Here is a 14,270-nt window from a genome sequence, read left to right as displayed (position 1 = left end):
TTATGGACCAAAAACCATATCTCAGGAACTACTCAACCGATTTCAATGAAATTCGGTATATAATATTTTCTTAACACCCTGATGAAATCGGTTCACAACCACGCCTTCTTCCAATATAACGCTATTTTGAATTCCATCTGATGCCTTCTCTGTATAATATATAAGTACATTAGGAACCAATGATGATAGCGGAATAAAACTTTAACATATTTTTAAAAGCTAACTTTCAATGGTAATTGTAGTTTTTATTATAATAGAAAAACTACAAATTCCATTAATCTAATTATGAACCTATAAATAAACATGGCGTATAAAAGGCATTATTCGGCTCAAAGCTTTGACTTCTCCACTTATTAAAGTTGTATATTTATATATACATAAGTATGTATGTATATAATAATGTACGGTCGTGCCTCATGAACTGACCTCACGCACGCAACCCAAAAATGTTTTGTGTCTGCCTTCGGCCTTTCTCTCCGCTCTTGTCAGCTAGAAGGTGAACTGTCTTGCCTTCTCCGTTTGTGTCACGATATGGACTTTTTAACACTATTGTTATTTTGTTCACTTTATTGTTAACTTTGTATTAGCTTACAATAACATTAATGTGTTGTTGTTGTTGCGCTTGGTTGCGTTGGGGCTCTTATATAGTTGCTGTCATCTCACGAATTTGCTTGTCATTGCGAAATGTTGACAGTATCGAGGAGCATTTTTAGAAAATGAACGCAAACAAAGGTCCCACCGAGACAATGGCAACAAAACAGCATAGTCTCCAATACAAAAGCAACAATAATGACTGAGGCAGCTTGCAAAGAAAAAACATATTGAGAGCCAATAACCACACATTGTAAGCACAACGAGTGAATTGGAAAATTCTTGGCATAACCCTTGACCCGCTGCAACAGAAATTTGCGTATGAATGTATGTATGCATGCATGACACACTATGTTTTTAAATTTTACAAGCATTCTTGTGCATATGTTTAAGCGAAATAGGCCAAGTTGACAATGTATAGACAACATTTGCCCTGCTCTCTAGCATTCTTGCACTGCAGTCAAGTGGTATGCAAACATTTTTCTGTATAAAGAAATATGTACCCATTTTGATGAGACACAGCTACAATGTATTTTTACACATGTGTAAATTTAAGCGTTTACAAACTGTTAATGAGATAAATAAAGTTGAAACATTATGTGATGTGTTTTTAATGAAGTTTTGTGTTTTTTAAAGCCTTGGAGACTTTCGATATTTCTGGAGACTTTTCCAAAATCTGTGGAGAGTTTAAAAAAACTGCGCTTTTTTTTAATTAGCATTTAAGCTTATTTTTATTGTTTTAATCTACTTGTTTGCATTTACTACTGTATACTAGATATGTACATATGTACATATGTCAGTTTCCCATCCACTTATTCACAAAATTATCTATTTATACACGCTTTAAAAATGTACACAAATATATCGTACACAACAATAACAATAACTTCTGCTTTAATCAACAAAACCTTAAATTGTAGCGTCATATTATTTCCATGAATACTACTGTTATTGCTATTCTTTACTAACACACTTAGTCACATCAAGGGCATTCTTCAACAATTCAAGTGTTAACCAACGTACAACGTGATACTGAAGCACTTTTCAAAAGCCACTTTTCATAACAAAAATATATGCACACAAAACAATAATAATAGCAAATAAAAATATTTCAATTGCCTTTTAGAATAAAATATAAAAATAAATGTATGTTATATTTTGAGTAAATTGGTAGTTGCGAGATTAACTGGTTTATATACATAAATTTCAAATGGCTATGCAAACATATGAATATTTTTGTTGAATGAGCACGAATTGCTTCTCAACCGACAATAACTCACGAAACGCTCGCACATAAATATAAATACACATTGACAACTCACGCGAGTTTGCTTGTTCAAACAAAACTTATTTCCACATAGCACACAAATATAAATGCGTGTGTGAAAGATGAATGATGAAGTACACATATGGATACGAATAAAAATAAATTAAAATTATGTTAACAAAATATATAAATCATCGGATTTTTAATTAAATGTCTACATAATAACATACATGTGTAACCACATACATAGTATTTGTGTATATTCATACATATGTATGTAGTTATATACTTAGGTATATATAGAAAGCTCTTCGCTTTGAAAATAACACTCGTGTGTTCCATTTCTATAGAAATAGAATACAAGTATGTTCAGATGTTAAACGAAACCTTGACTTCAATTTATTTATAGGTATGTACTAGTACATAGGTATGTACTATACTACATGTACATACATACATATGTATATACTACATCGTAAATCGTAGTCAGCTTTATAATTAAAGACAATTTTTTCTGCTTTGTTTATAAAAGTCATTTGGAAGTTTTGTAGACTTTCAATAATTTGGAGACTTTTTAAAAACCTATAACAATTTTCAAAAATATTAAAATTTTAATGCATATTATAATTGTCATTTACTGAAAATTTTTGGATACTTTTCCAACTTATAAATTGCATTTAGTTATTGATAATTTTCCAAATTTTAATAATATTAAAAATTTTATTTATGGGAGATTTTGAAAATTTTTCCCACAGACTGTTGCATTTAATTATTGATATTTTTCAAAAATATTAAAATTTTAATGCATATTATAATTTTCATTTATTTAAAAATTTTGGAGACTTTGCCAAACATCAGTGCATTTATTTATTGAAAATTTTCAAAAATACTTAATAATATATGTATATTATAATTTTCATTTAGTGCAGACTTTGAAAATTTTCCTCTCAGACTAATACTGCGATTTCGTTAATTATATTAGCATTGTTATGAGCTTTTGATACATTGTAATTAATCATGTACAATACATTTCATTATACATATGTACATACATATGTATGTATGTATGTATGTATGTACAAAATTTGTTTTTCAAGAAAGAAGTAGTTATTAAATTTATACTTTACGTACATACATACATACATACAAATATGCAACGATTAGCGACAATTCTATATATTCTCAAGGAAATCTAGGGATCAAAAAATTCGAGAAAAATAAAAATATTATTTTTATCGTTCAAGACAAATTTTCTTAATTATTAATTAACCTTATTGAAATTTAATACTAAAAATAATTTTTCCGGAGACTTTCGAAACTTTTGTAGACTTCGGAAAACGTGATTTGAAGTTCCTATGATATATTTGCATGCAGAAATATAAACTAAGTGACGTCTGAACTTTATAGAGTTTTACAAAAATCATGTAGACTTTGAAAATTTTTGGAGACTTTTTGAAAAAGTAGTTTTATTGCATCATATTTTATTATACTACCTTCAGACATGAATATCGTTCCAACTTTGTGAAAGTTCTAGGAAGGTACATATACATATGTACATTAATACTTTTTCTCGGCATTTTGTTGACCTTAAATTAAATAAAATATGTTTGCATTTATTTAACAGCAAAGTAAATTTCACATTAACGGCTTCAAATTTCGTATTCAATTTCTTAGCTACCCATAGAATTTGCCTTTACTCGCTGTTGTGCACTTTGGTTTATACAATATAAATATGTTTTTTGCCTTTATTGCTTGGGTACATGAATACAAGTGCTTTGTGCAATTTTTGTGTCGGATGCTTCTTTTGCAATTTTCATTCATTAAAGCTGACTAATAAATTAAACAAGGCGGCAAAAATACGAAATAATTATACAAGGCGGCTTGAATGAAACTGACTAACAGCCCAGAGTTGCGTAAAAAATGTAAACAAATGCATAAGTAGCATATGTACATATGTACGTATGTATGTTAGTTGTCGGAGAGAACCAATACAAATAGTAACTGGAATCTAAAAGTTGAATGAATTGCGATTTGTTGGAAGTTGCTTTAATAAAGTTAATTTGGCATTAATTAAATCTATTTATATTTTTATTTTATTTTTTTTACTCAAAAAATGCTTTGTAATGCATTTTCTTTATTTTTGATATTTTTTGGTATGTTCCTACGGCTTCAAACGTTCTTTGAATTAAAACAAATGAAACGCTAATTGATTATCTCAAAGGAGCAGGCGGTGGTGAGCACAGCTCTGAGGAGAGTGCCGGGAAACCCTTCAATTGTTTCACTTTTCATTTGACAAATAAATTAATGATGGTGCACATATGGTCGCATATATGTGTTAAAGTATGTGTTTGTATGTATTTTTTTCACAAATGTTTCTAAATACTTACATACACATGTCACATTTGATGGAGAACCCCATGAACCAAATGTTTTCTATTTCATTAAAATATTTTCTTATGTTCCCTGTTGCCCTTTTAAGACCTTCTAAAAACAAAGACAAACATTTATAAACTTAATTAAGAGAAAACGAGGAAGCAGGGAGTTGCGACATACGTACTTATGTACTGTATGTATATACATACACACATAATGAAAGGAAAACACTTTTATTTACAAAAAACCCCAGCACTTCTAATGACAGTGCACTTCTCCAGCGACCAACACAAATAAATGACAGCGGCACACAGAATATGATTAATGTATTGCTCATGTACGCCAAGAATCTTCGATTGATTGAAGTGTGTACTACCTCTATGCATACATATGTTGCATGCATGCATGCATCACGCTTCTTTTCGTTAAAATTGTTGCACAGCACATTCATTAAAACGAAGTTGCCGCCACATATTTTGTGTGGAGAACTTTTTATGCGCGTGGAAATTGATGAGAATGGATCACTCGCGTTCCTTGCCTGTCATTTGTTATTATTTTTTGTGTTACTTCATAGTTTTTGACACGGAAGTGTCTTCCAGCGTATGTCAAACAGGCTACACGACATAGGGGTATTAAGTGGTGCAATGTCAGTGTCGCAGTTTCTTTGCTGTCAGAGTTGGGTGTTAATGAAAACATAAAAAATTAAGATTATTGTGCCAAAAATAGCTATTTGTGTTAGACATTTGTTGTTGATTTCTCAAACATTCATATTTTATTCAGGGTTCTTCTATTTTTTCTTAAATTATATGAAAGCCTAAAACATGTTTAATTATCACCTTCTAATGTATTCATTAGTTGGCCCTCAAGTGAGCACAATGCAGCAGCTAAGCATGCACAAAGTAAAAATAAATTGCTTCTTTTAAAATATTTGAGGAAATATACTGTAGCGGCCATAGAAATAATGACACTTCGTTTGTGTTTCGAATATTTTTGTATAAATGGTTATATTTAAATACATTTTTAAATTTTGGAGATTTTTTTGTAGAGTTTTTAGTTTGGAACATTTTGTATTGACTTACAAGTAAGAAAATATTTCTGTAACCAAACAATTCTTTCAAAATAAAAATGATCGTTAATAATTTAAAAAATATACTATATTTTTACATTTTAGAGACTTTTTAGTTTGGAACATGTTTTGTAGACTTATTATATTTGTAACCGAAAAAATTTGTAAACATAATACAAATATATATATATATATATATATATATAATATATATCGTTAACAACTAAAAAATTATTTTGACATTTTGGATACTTTTTTGTAGAGTTCTTAATTTGAAAATTATTTGTAAACTTACAAAAATTTAACTGAAAATAACTTACCAATATAAAATTGATTGCTAATAATTGAAAAAATATTTCTATACATTTTGGAGACTTTTTTGTAGAGTTCATAATCTATGATATTGTGGAATAGCATACTTTTGTAACTGAAAAATGAAAAATCGTGTAAACATTAAAGTGATCGCTAATAATTTAAAAATAAGTTTCTACATTTTGGAGACTCTTTAGTAGAGTTCACAATTTGGAGCAACATTAATCTTCAAGTAATTTATTATATTACGCTAAGAATCAACAACTAATTTTGGTGTACATAAATCGCCGAGTACCCAGCACTTCACATGCCACTCACATCTAAGCACCACTCACCTGTTGCCCTCACCCAGCAAGTAGACAGACATAAAACACTTTAAACGTATTAATGCTAAAATCCGCTACTTCCTTCGAATCATAAAAATGTTGTTCAACTTTGAACACGAACATTAATCTCCGTTTGTTTCGGTTGCTAGTTGCCGCTCAAATTTTGTTTATCGTTTTTCGACGCTTGACTTGCTCATCTGCCGGCAAATTGCAGTTCATGTGAAGTAGACAATATATCTCAGATTTTTATGGCGGAAGTGCAGTGTACGTCAGATTTTACATACTGACTTACATACATATATGCATAAATAGCCATTTCAGTTTATATGAGTTTGAGTGCTATTCTTTTATTTTTGGTTTATGATTTTCGAAATTAAAGCAGTAGTTTATTAGTGTCCCGCTTGCAAGTTCATTATGCTCGCTTGTTTTGGTCATAAATCTGTCACCGCGAACACAAAAAAGTACTAATTCACCAGAAATTGAATATTAAAAAGTAGAAGAATAAAGCTTTTGACTTCAATTAGCTTAAAATAATATAATTCTGCAGATTCTTCTATTTTCAAGAACTTGTTACCAGAAAGAACACAAATATTATGTCATTATCTAACATATGTATGTATGTATTTGACAATTCACGACCAATAAAAATGTTTTTTTGTTTTCATGAATACATATGTAAACACCACATTATGGGTTTGTAGAAGAATAAAAAGTTTTAACGAGCTCAAAATGGAAGCCAACACTTTTCTCTAATCGAGCTTAATGATAATGTCATTTATGGTATGATACTGAAATTGGTTTTTTTCTAAAGGAAACTTCATTAAACTTTGAGTAATGTCAACAAACTGTAAGTATTCTGGATTGGGTTGCAATATGATTTCACTAGAATGAAACTTTTGAATATATATGTAGGTAATGGATGCTAAGCCAGAGCAATAATTATTGCATTCGCAAGCTCCCAGACTTTTACAGACAACAAATGAAAGATAAGGCGAGTGAAGAGTAAGACCTTAAGGCGTTATAAGCGTACTAGCTCAAATTCAAGCAAATAGTTAAGTGTTTAAAAAGAATTCATTATTCGAATCATATTTTTAGAGATTTTGATTTTCAAAACTAATATAAACATTGTAGACTTATTGTACAGTTTATAGCTTTTGTAGGAAATTTTAATTTTCAAAATAAAAAAAATGAGTAATACATATATAAAAGTATAAAATAATTAGTTGAATTAGAGAAATTGGAGACTTAATGTAGAGTTTGATTTTGGAGAGGTATTTAGTTTAACTAATAATTTAATTTACCTATTCGTCTTTTGACTAGACTTTTTGTAGAGTTTATAATTTTTGAAACAAATCACGAATTCTTACACTTGGTGTAGACAATTTGCACATAAAAATCTGCGTTTGTAAGGCATTTTAATTTCCAAAATTAATATGATTATCATGTAGATAAGAATATTAAATAAAAAGGTAATTAAAGAAATTGGAGATTTTATATGGAGTTTGTGTAGAGTTTATAGCTTTTGTAGAAAATTTTTGTTGTGAAAACAATAATATTTAGCTATTTATCATATGGATTTAGATACGTTTGTAAGTATTGTTAATGAAGAAATGGAGACTTTTTGTAGAGTTTATAATTTTTGAAAAAATCTATTTAAGCTTCTTATGGAAAACTCTGTACCATAAAAAGCCACAAAAAAATTTTGGAGACTTTTTTGTAAAGATTTCTTGCTCCTAATGACGGCAACGTGCATAGAAAAATCTGTTTTCGTACGGCATTTTTATCTTCAAATTATATATATTTATGATGCACTTGTATGTAACAACATTAATTGAGTTAAATTGAAAATTAATTAGTGGCTTTATGTCAAGTTTATAGTTTTTGTAGAGAATTTTATTTTTGAAAAAAATTATATTTTTATCATAGTATGTATGGATTTAGAAACTTACATATAAGTATATAAGCATAGTAAGTAGTTAGACGCATTGAAAAAAAATTTGGAGACTTTTTGTAGAGTTTATAATATTCGACAAAAAGCCATTTAAGCTGTTTGTAGAAAACTCTGAACCCATAAAAAATTTTCGAGACTTTTTTATTTGTGTATTGTGTAGACTTTTTAACAAAAATACTGATAACAAATTTCTTTGGAAAGTGTTTTACAATTCAAAAGTACTTAAAGCAGTTACCTTATCCACATATTTTATACAGTCAGCATAACCGCCATTCTTCCCAACTTCAATGACATGCAGCAGTGGTCATTAATGTACCGTTAGATGTTTCTATATATGTACTGCAAAAGACTTCAACACGATTATTCCCAACGCATTCCATTCCCATCATCAGTGAAGCATTTTATAATGAGTCCACCCACATTAAAGACAACAAATACCATTAAGGTATAAGCGCACAGACATGTACATATATATGTATGTATGCATGTGGGTATAAATGCTTGCTATCCGGTGGCTCATTTTGTCGTGAAAAGAATTTTTAAACAACCAATTTGCCAAACTCTACTTAATTTCACTTAATAATAGCAGTCATGGTGCTTGTTATTGTCACAACAACAAGTGAATACTAACAAGTAAACAATGTAATTTATGAAATTTGATAGGTATGTATGTACGTATGTGATATGTTTGTATGTGTATGTGAAAACACATATGCAAATTTGTTGACGAACTCTCATTGTTTCGTGGTGAAAACGAAATAGTTCGAAAACTTTACAGTTTATTTGTGGCAGCAATTTACATAATAGACTACAAAAATGAAAATATTTGCAAAACGCTGAATATTAACACATAAACAACAACAAAAAATCTATTTGCAGTTTTCCATATACATATATACCACATATGTATAGATAGATGTCTAGTCACTAGTCCACATATCATTTAGCCACAATGCCTGCTTTCCCACATAGAGCCTTGTTTGCTTTTCAAAAACTCTACATAAACAACAATAAATTAAAGTAAGTAGTTGCATGCCACACAGCGCAATACAAAAACATTGCATAATTATCATAAATTCATTACACAACACACAAATTGGACATTTTGAAGTGATTAACAAAATTATCCAATTTTCTATGCAATTTTCCATGTTCAATAAGGAAACCGCAACAGCTCCATTCGAAATTTTATGCCAACGCGGCTAATTTAAAGCGGGTGTGAAGAGCAACGGAAAGGTGAAATAATACAGTTTTTGCCGCGTGAGCAGGAGGCAAAGGGTTCAGGGTTCAAATCAATTGCGATTCTTCGCATTCGTAATGCCAAATTAATTAGTTTATTAATATGTAAATGCGGTCGTGTGAAATTAGTGGCAGCTGTGGTAAAGGCGCATCATGTTCACCGCACAGAACACCAAAAAAATTGTGGGCTTGGCGTAGTGCTTGTTTTGTGTCAGTTCAGCTAGTAATTAATTGATTTAATAATAATAATAATTTTTGCTAATTTCAGTTCATTTGACTTTTCTATGTCGATGAAGTGTGCGCTGAGTTGCGGATTTAATGACATGATGATGGCAATTATATCAAAAATTTCGGTATTTTAGCAACTAATTAAAATAATTACATTTTGTAGGGCTCTAAAAATTTCTAACCAGAAATCCAGTTTTATTTTAAACTTTAAGGCACCTGGTTTTTATGGTTTTTCAACATTTTCCTAAATGTAGACTACGCGGTTAGTAACCACAACGCTAATATTTCATTTAAATGTGGTATACTTTTAGGAACGCATTTCAACATAAATTCACAGCCAAAGCTGAAAAATATTTCCTACAAATTTTACCAGCAGTGATTTCACTAAACAATTTTCTAATAAATAAGATTATGTTTTGAAAAAAAAAAAAACTAAATCAGTAGGATTAACTCCAAAACCATGAATTATGTATACTGGTTTTCTGTAGCTTTTGTCGCCATTTAAACGCCTCCAATGACGGGTTTTTTCAATAATAGCGCTACAAAAGCTTTTTTAATAAAATAAAACGGTTTAGAATATCAATGAGATTCTTTATTTCTATGAAAGCACATTCGATGACATTATGCATGGAACTCAATTCTTCTGACTGACCACCACGGACACGCTTGCAGAAGTCCAGTCACTGAACCCAATTTTCGACGGTTTTTAAGCATAAATCGGTCGATACTGCTGCAATTTCACGTTTGATATTCGTACGAAGTCCATAAATCGTCGCTGGCTTCTTGACGTAGATCATCTACTTGACGTAGCTTTACAGAAAATAGTCTAACGGCGTCAAATCCACGACCAAGGCGGCCAATTGACTGGGCCATTTGATGAGATAACACGTTCTCCAAATTTGGTTTTCAATAAATCGATTGTGACATTTGCTGTGTGGCTTGTGGCGCCGTCCTGCTGGTACCACATATTGTCTAAGTACATATCATCCAACTCGAGCCAAAAATATTCGGTTATCGTTGAACGGCAGCGATTCCCACTCAAAGTAACGTGCCGGTCTAGATCATCACGGAAAAAATACGACTCAATGACGCCACCGGCCCATAAACCGTACCAAACCGTAATGTTTTCGGAATGCAATCCCAACTCATGGAATACGTTCGGATTGCTGCCTGACCAATAACGCATATTTTGCTTATTGACGAAACCTTTCAGCCTTAAATGAACTTCATCGCTGAAGGTGATTCTTCGATGAAAATCCGGATCATTGTCAAGTTGTTGCTCAGCGCAACTCACGAACATACGACGATTCTGGTGGTCAACGGTTTCAGTTCTTGTGTCAATTTGATCTTGGATGTAGGCCAAGATCTTTTCGCAAAATTCGCCAACAACAACAAAGACGTCGCACAGAGAAGGCCCACGAGGGTGAGATACTGATTTGGGTTTTCTTCAATTGTGGAAACATTTTGTACTGTGCTTATGGATAAAAATTTTCCACTAGACGCTCAACTGTTGAATTGACAGCACGATTATGACGATCATAAAGAGGACGTAACGCTCTTAAAGTTAAGATCACTGACTCCGATTTCGGTAGTACATTTTAATAATTTCGACTCGTTGTTGGATCGTATGACTTTCCAAAAGAACGGGGAACAATATGGTCTCGTTTGCTGTCCCTATCGATCTGCTTTTGTAGCGTCCCTATTGAAAAAGAGAGTAAATATATGAAGCTGTTAGACCACTTTTCTGAAATACACATTTTATTTAATAATTCGAGTCGAGCTTATGTGTCCATTCCATATATTACAACTAGTCTAAGAACTTACTCAGATTTCTACAAAATAGACGATCTGAACTTTTGAGTCATTCAGAATTTCCATAATTTGGTCATCAGTAGCATTAATTTCATACTTTGGACCCGCAGACATAATTTCCCTAAGCTGCCCTCATTCATCTCCTTCAAGGCCAGGTTATTTGAAGCAATACTCCGTAAAGGAATAACTCAGGTCTTGGGACACAAGCAACACAAGACATCCTTCACAGTTGCTTTGGGGTAGTGTTGATGGGGAACGGGCCAAAAAACTCGTACTAACTCTAGACAAAAGGAACCTTAGGCGAAATGCAGAGCTTGTGCGGAGGATGATCAGACGCTGAAACATTATCTTAACGAATGTCCCGCCTACTGCCGTATGAGAAGAGCCATATTTCACGGCAGCCAATATTCCAACTTAAGAAACCTTGAGCAGCTAGGGTGGAAAGTCAGGTTACTTACCCAATCCACTGAGTTTCTAGATAGAGCTTCATTTGGTTACCAGCACAAGGACCTAATAATAATTCCTGAGTGTGGCCGCCTTGTTACATATTTCTTCAAAAATGGAGCAGACTATAAGATTGAAGTTAATGGGGAACGTTATAGAGCCAAGAATGTTGAATCTTTCTTGCCTGAATCGGAGGATGTTGATGTTGATGTGGATGACTTTTGGTTCCAAACGAAACAATAAGTTTTTTTTGGGACCATTAACGCCTTGAACGATAGTAATCTACGCGTTGTTGCTGAGATACGGCCCCGTTTGCTGTGAAATTGGTTAAAAATTGGGCCTTAGGTCCAGTTTCCGTCGATAGAGATAGAGTCAAAGCTAGCAATAGCTATCGAGTTAACTCGAGTTCCGCGCAATGACTTAAGTCCACTTAAGCTATTTTTTCATAAAGCCACAGTGCCATATGAACCCGGCAGTCATTATTAAAAGAAAAAAATTCTCAAACTAACGAAAGTCCCCTCTCTCAAATGCACACATAATATTTGCTTTAATTAAAAAATAAAAATGCGCTTAGCCTGAACTGAGCGCTATCAGGCGTTAGCATGAACTAGCAATTTCGGCTCAAAAGCAAAAAAATACAAAATAAATAAGCGCTATATTCTTAAAACCTTAATGCTATTAAAGAAAATTTGGCATTTTCGCCAACAAACGACAGCTAAATAATAGCAACAGCATTCAACAGGCCACCGAGCCAACACAGCGTCAAAGACGCTTTTGGTAGAGAGACTTTTTTGACGCTCGCACCCACGGGCTAAGTGGCCTATATATATGGATGAATGTGTGTATATTTATATATGCGTGTGTATGTGTTTGGCCAGCATATATTTAAGCTTACTTTCCTTATGCTTTCCACTCCTTCAGCTGACCGACGCGATGACCCACCGACAAGAAGCGGCAAAGTGCCACAAAGGCCAGCATTTGTGAGAGATTGTTGTCTGCTACAGCAGATATTTAATCGTTAGCTTTCCTCTACTCTACTCTGCTGAGCTATGTTATTTCATGCTTCTCTTATTTTCCCAATTTTTTTTGCGCACATACTCATACCTACATATATGTACACAACTTACCTATATATTTATGGCCTTTTGTTTGGCCGCTAAAGCCAGTATGTATGTAAGTGTGCTTGTGTGTGTGTGTGCACAGCGTGACGGCCTTTGACCGCCACCGCCTCGCTCCAGCGAAAGCCGCCAGCTGAAAACGTGTAAAGCTGCGAACATTACAAACCCCAACAAAAGCAACAAGTACAACAACAAGAAGATAGAAAATATCTCAAATAAAGAAAGAAAGAAAATGAGATACTTTGTGCGGGCTTTTAAGGATAACGCCGCTGCTGAATTGTGGAAATTCTTGTAGCACAATATTTACAGTGCAAAGTTCGCTGCGGTCATTAAGCGAGAAGCGAGAAAGCATAAAACCTGTTGTTGCGCCGTGTTTGGTTAGCGGTTTTCTTAAGCCGAAGGAAATGCTTACCAGCACCGCTACATATTCGCATGAAAAGAAATTGCTTGATCCGCTAGCGGATATGAAAGAGACGGCCTTTCTTAGCATAAATGATTGTATTATGTGTGTGAGTGTGTGTATGTGTGTAGCTGTTTCTTAATATTTTGCAAAAATTTAATTTAAAAATATTTGCTCTGAAACCTTAAGTTTTGCAGGGAAAATATCCTTTCTTATGGTTGGTTATGCCAGAGTCTCTATACTTTAATTTAAGGTACGGTTTGTAGTAAAGCTTAAAAATTTCTTTTAGCTTTATTATAAAAAAATATAACAACACAGTTACTTTTTATTTAGATATCTTACCGCAAATGCATAACTCTGCACTTCCTCTGGTATTATTCCTTCTTCGTAAATGCGTGTTGCCTACATTCGGCATTTCGCGTAAGCCTTGGCAGTTTTAGCCTATCATAAGGAACGTGGTGCTACGAGGACCTCAAATTTGTGACTTTCATTCCAATAGTTTTTAACTTTCAATCCTATCAAAGAATCAGTTGTTGTTCTTGGAGTATCCTCCATATTTTATATACACAACCGCGCGATTATGAAATACCTTACAAATCTCTAAAGTTTTTACATTCTCAGAAGACAGAGCGTCTTCTATTCACCTCTTTTGCTGAACTTATCATACTCAAAGAAGTTTGCGAAGCGCCGACTGCGCAACGAGTCTCATTCTTTTAATCAACGCGTTGTGACTTTTTATGAAATCAGTTTAGGAAACCTCACTACAGGCAATAATCAGTATATGTGGCACTTTAACTCTCGCTCTAATTTTGATTTATTTTTATATCTTTTACCTATATGTACATAGTATGAACGGTTGGAAAGATCTTTCTTCATTATCTTCCATGATTCAGAATATATGCCTAGATATATAATACTTCTTTGATGAACTAAGAAACGATAGACTTAATTGCAAACATGAAAGGAACAGCTAAGTCTATCTGAACATTTCATACTTTTACAACTGGCATGGAAGTAACTTCAACTACATAAGGCATGTTAGTTATATAGGGTCTAGAGCGAATTTGCACCCGATTTTCATCATTCTTAGTACAAATATGCTCCGCTATAAGAAAAGCACGCTTACTCAATTTTATGATATTA

Source organism: Bactrocera tryoni, chromosome 4 (genome assembly GCF_016617805.1).
Source record: "Bactrocera tryoni isolate S06 chromosome 4, CSIRO_BtryS06_freeze2, whole genome shotgun sequence".
NCBI classification, from domain to species: domain Eukaryota; kingdom Metazoa; phylum Arthropoda; class Insecta; order Diptera; family Tephritidae; genus Bactrocera; species Bactrocera tryoni.
The sequence above is the reverse complement of the archived record's forward strand: the minus strand, read 5'-3'. Positions refer to the sequence as shown.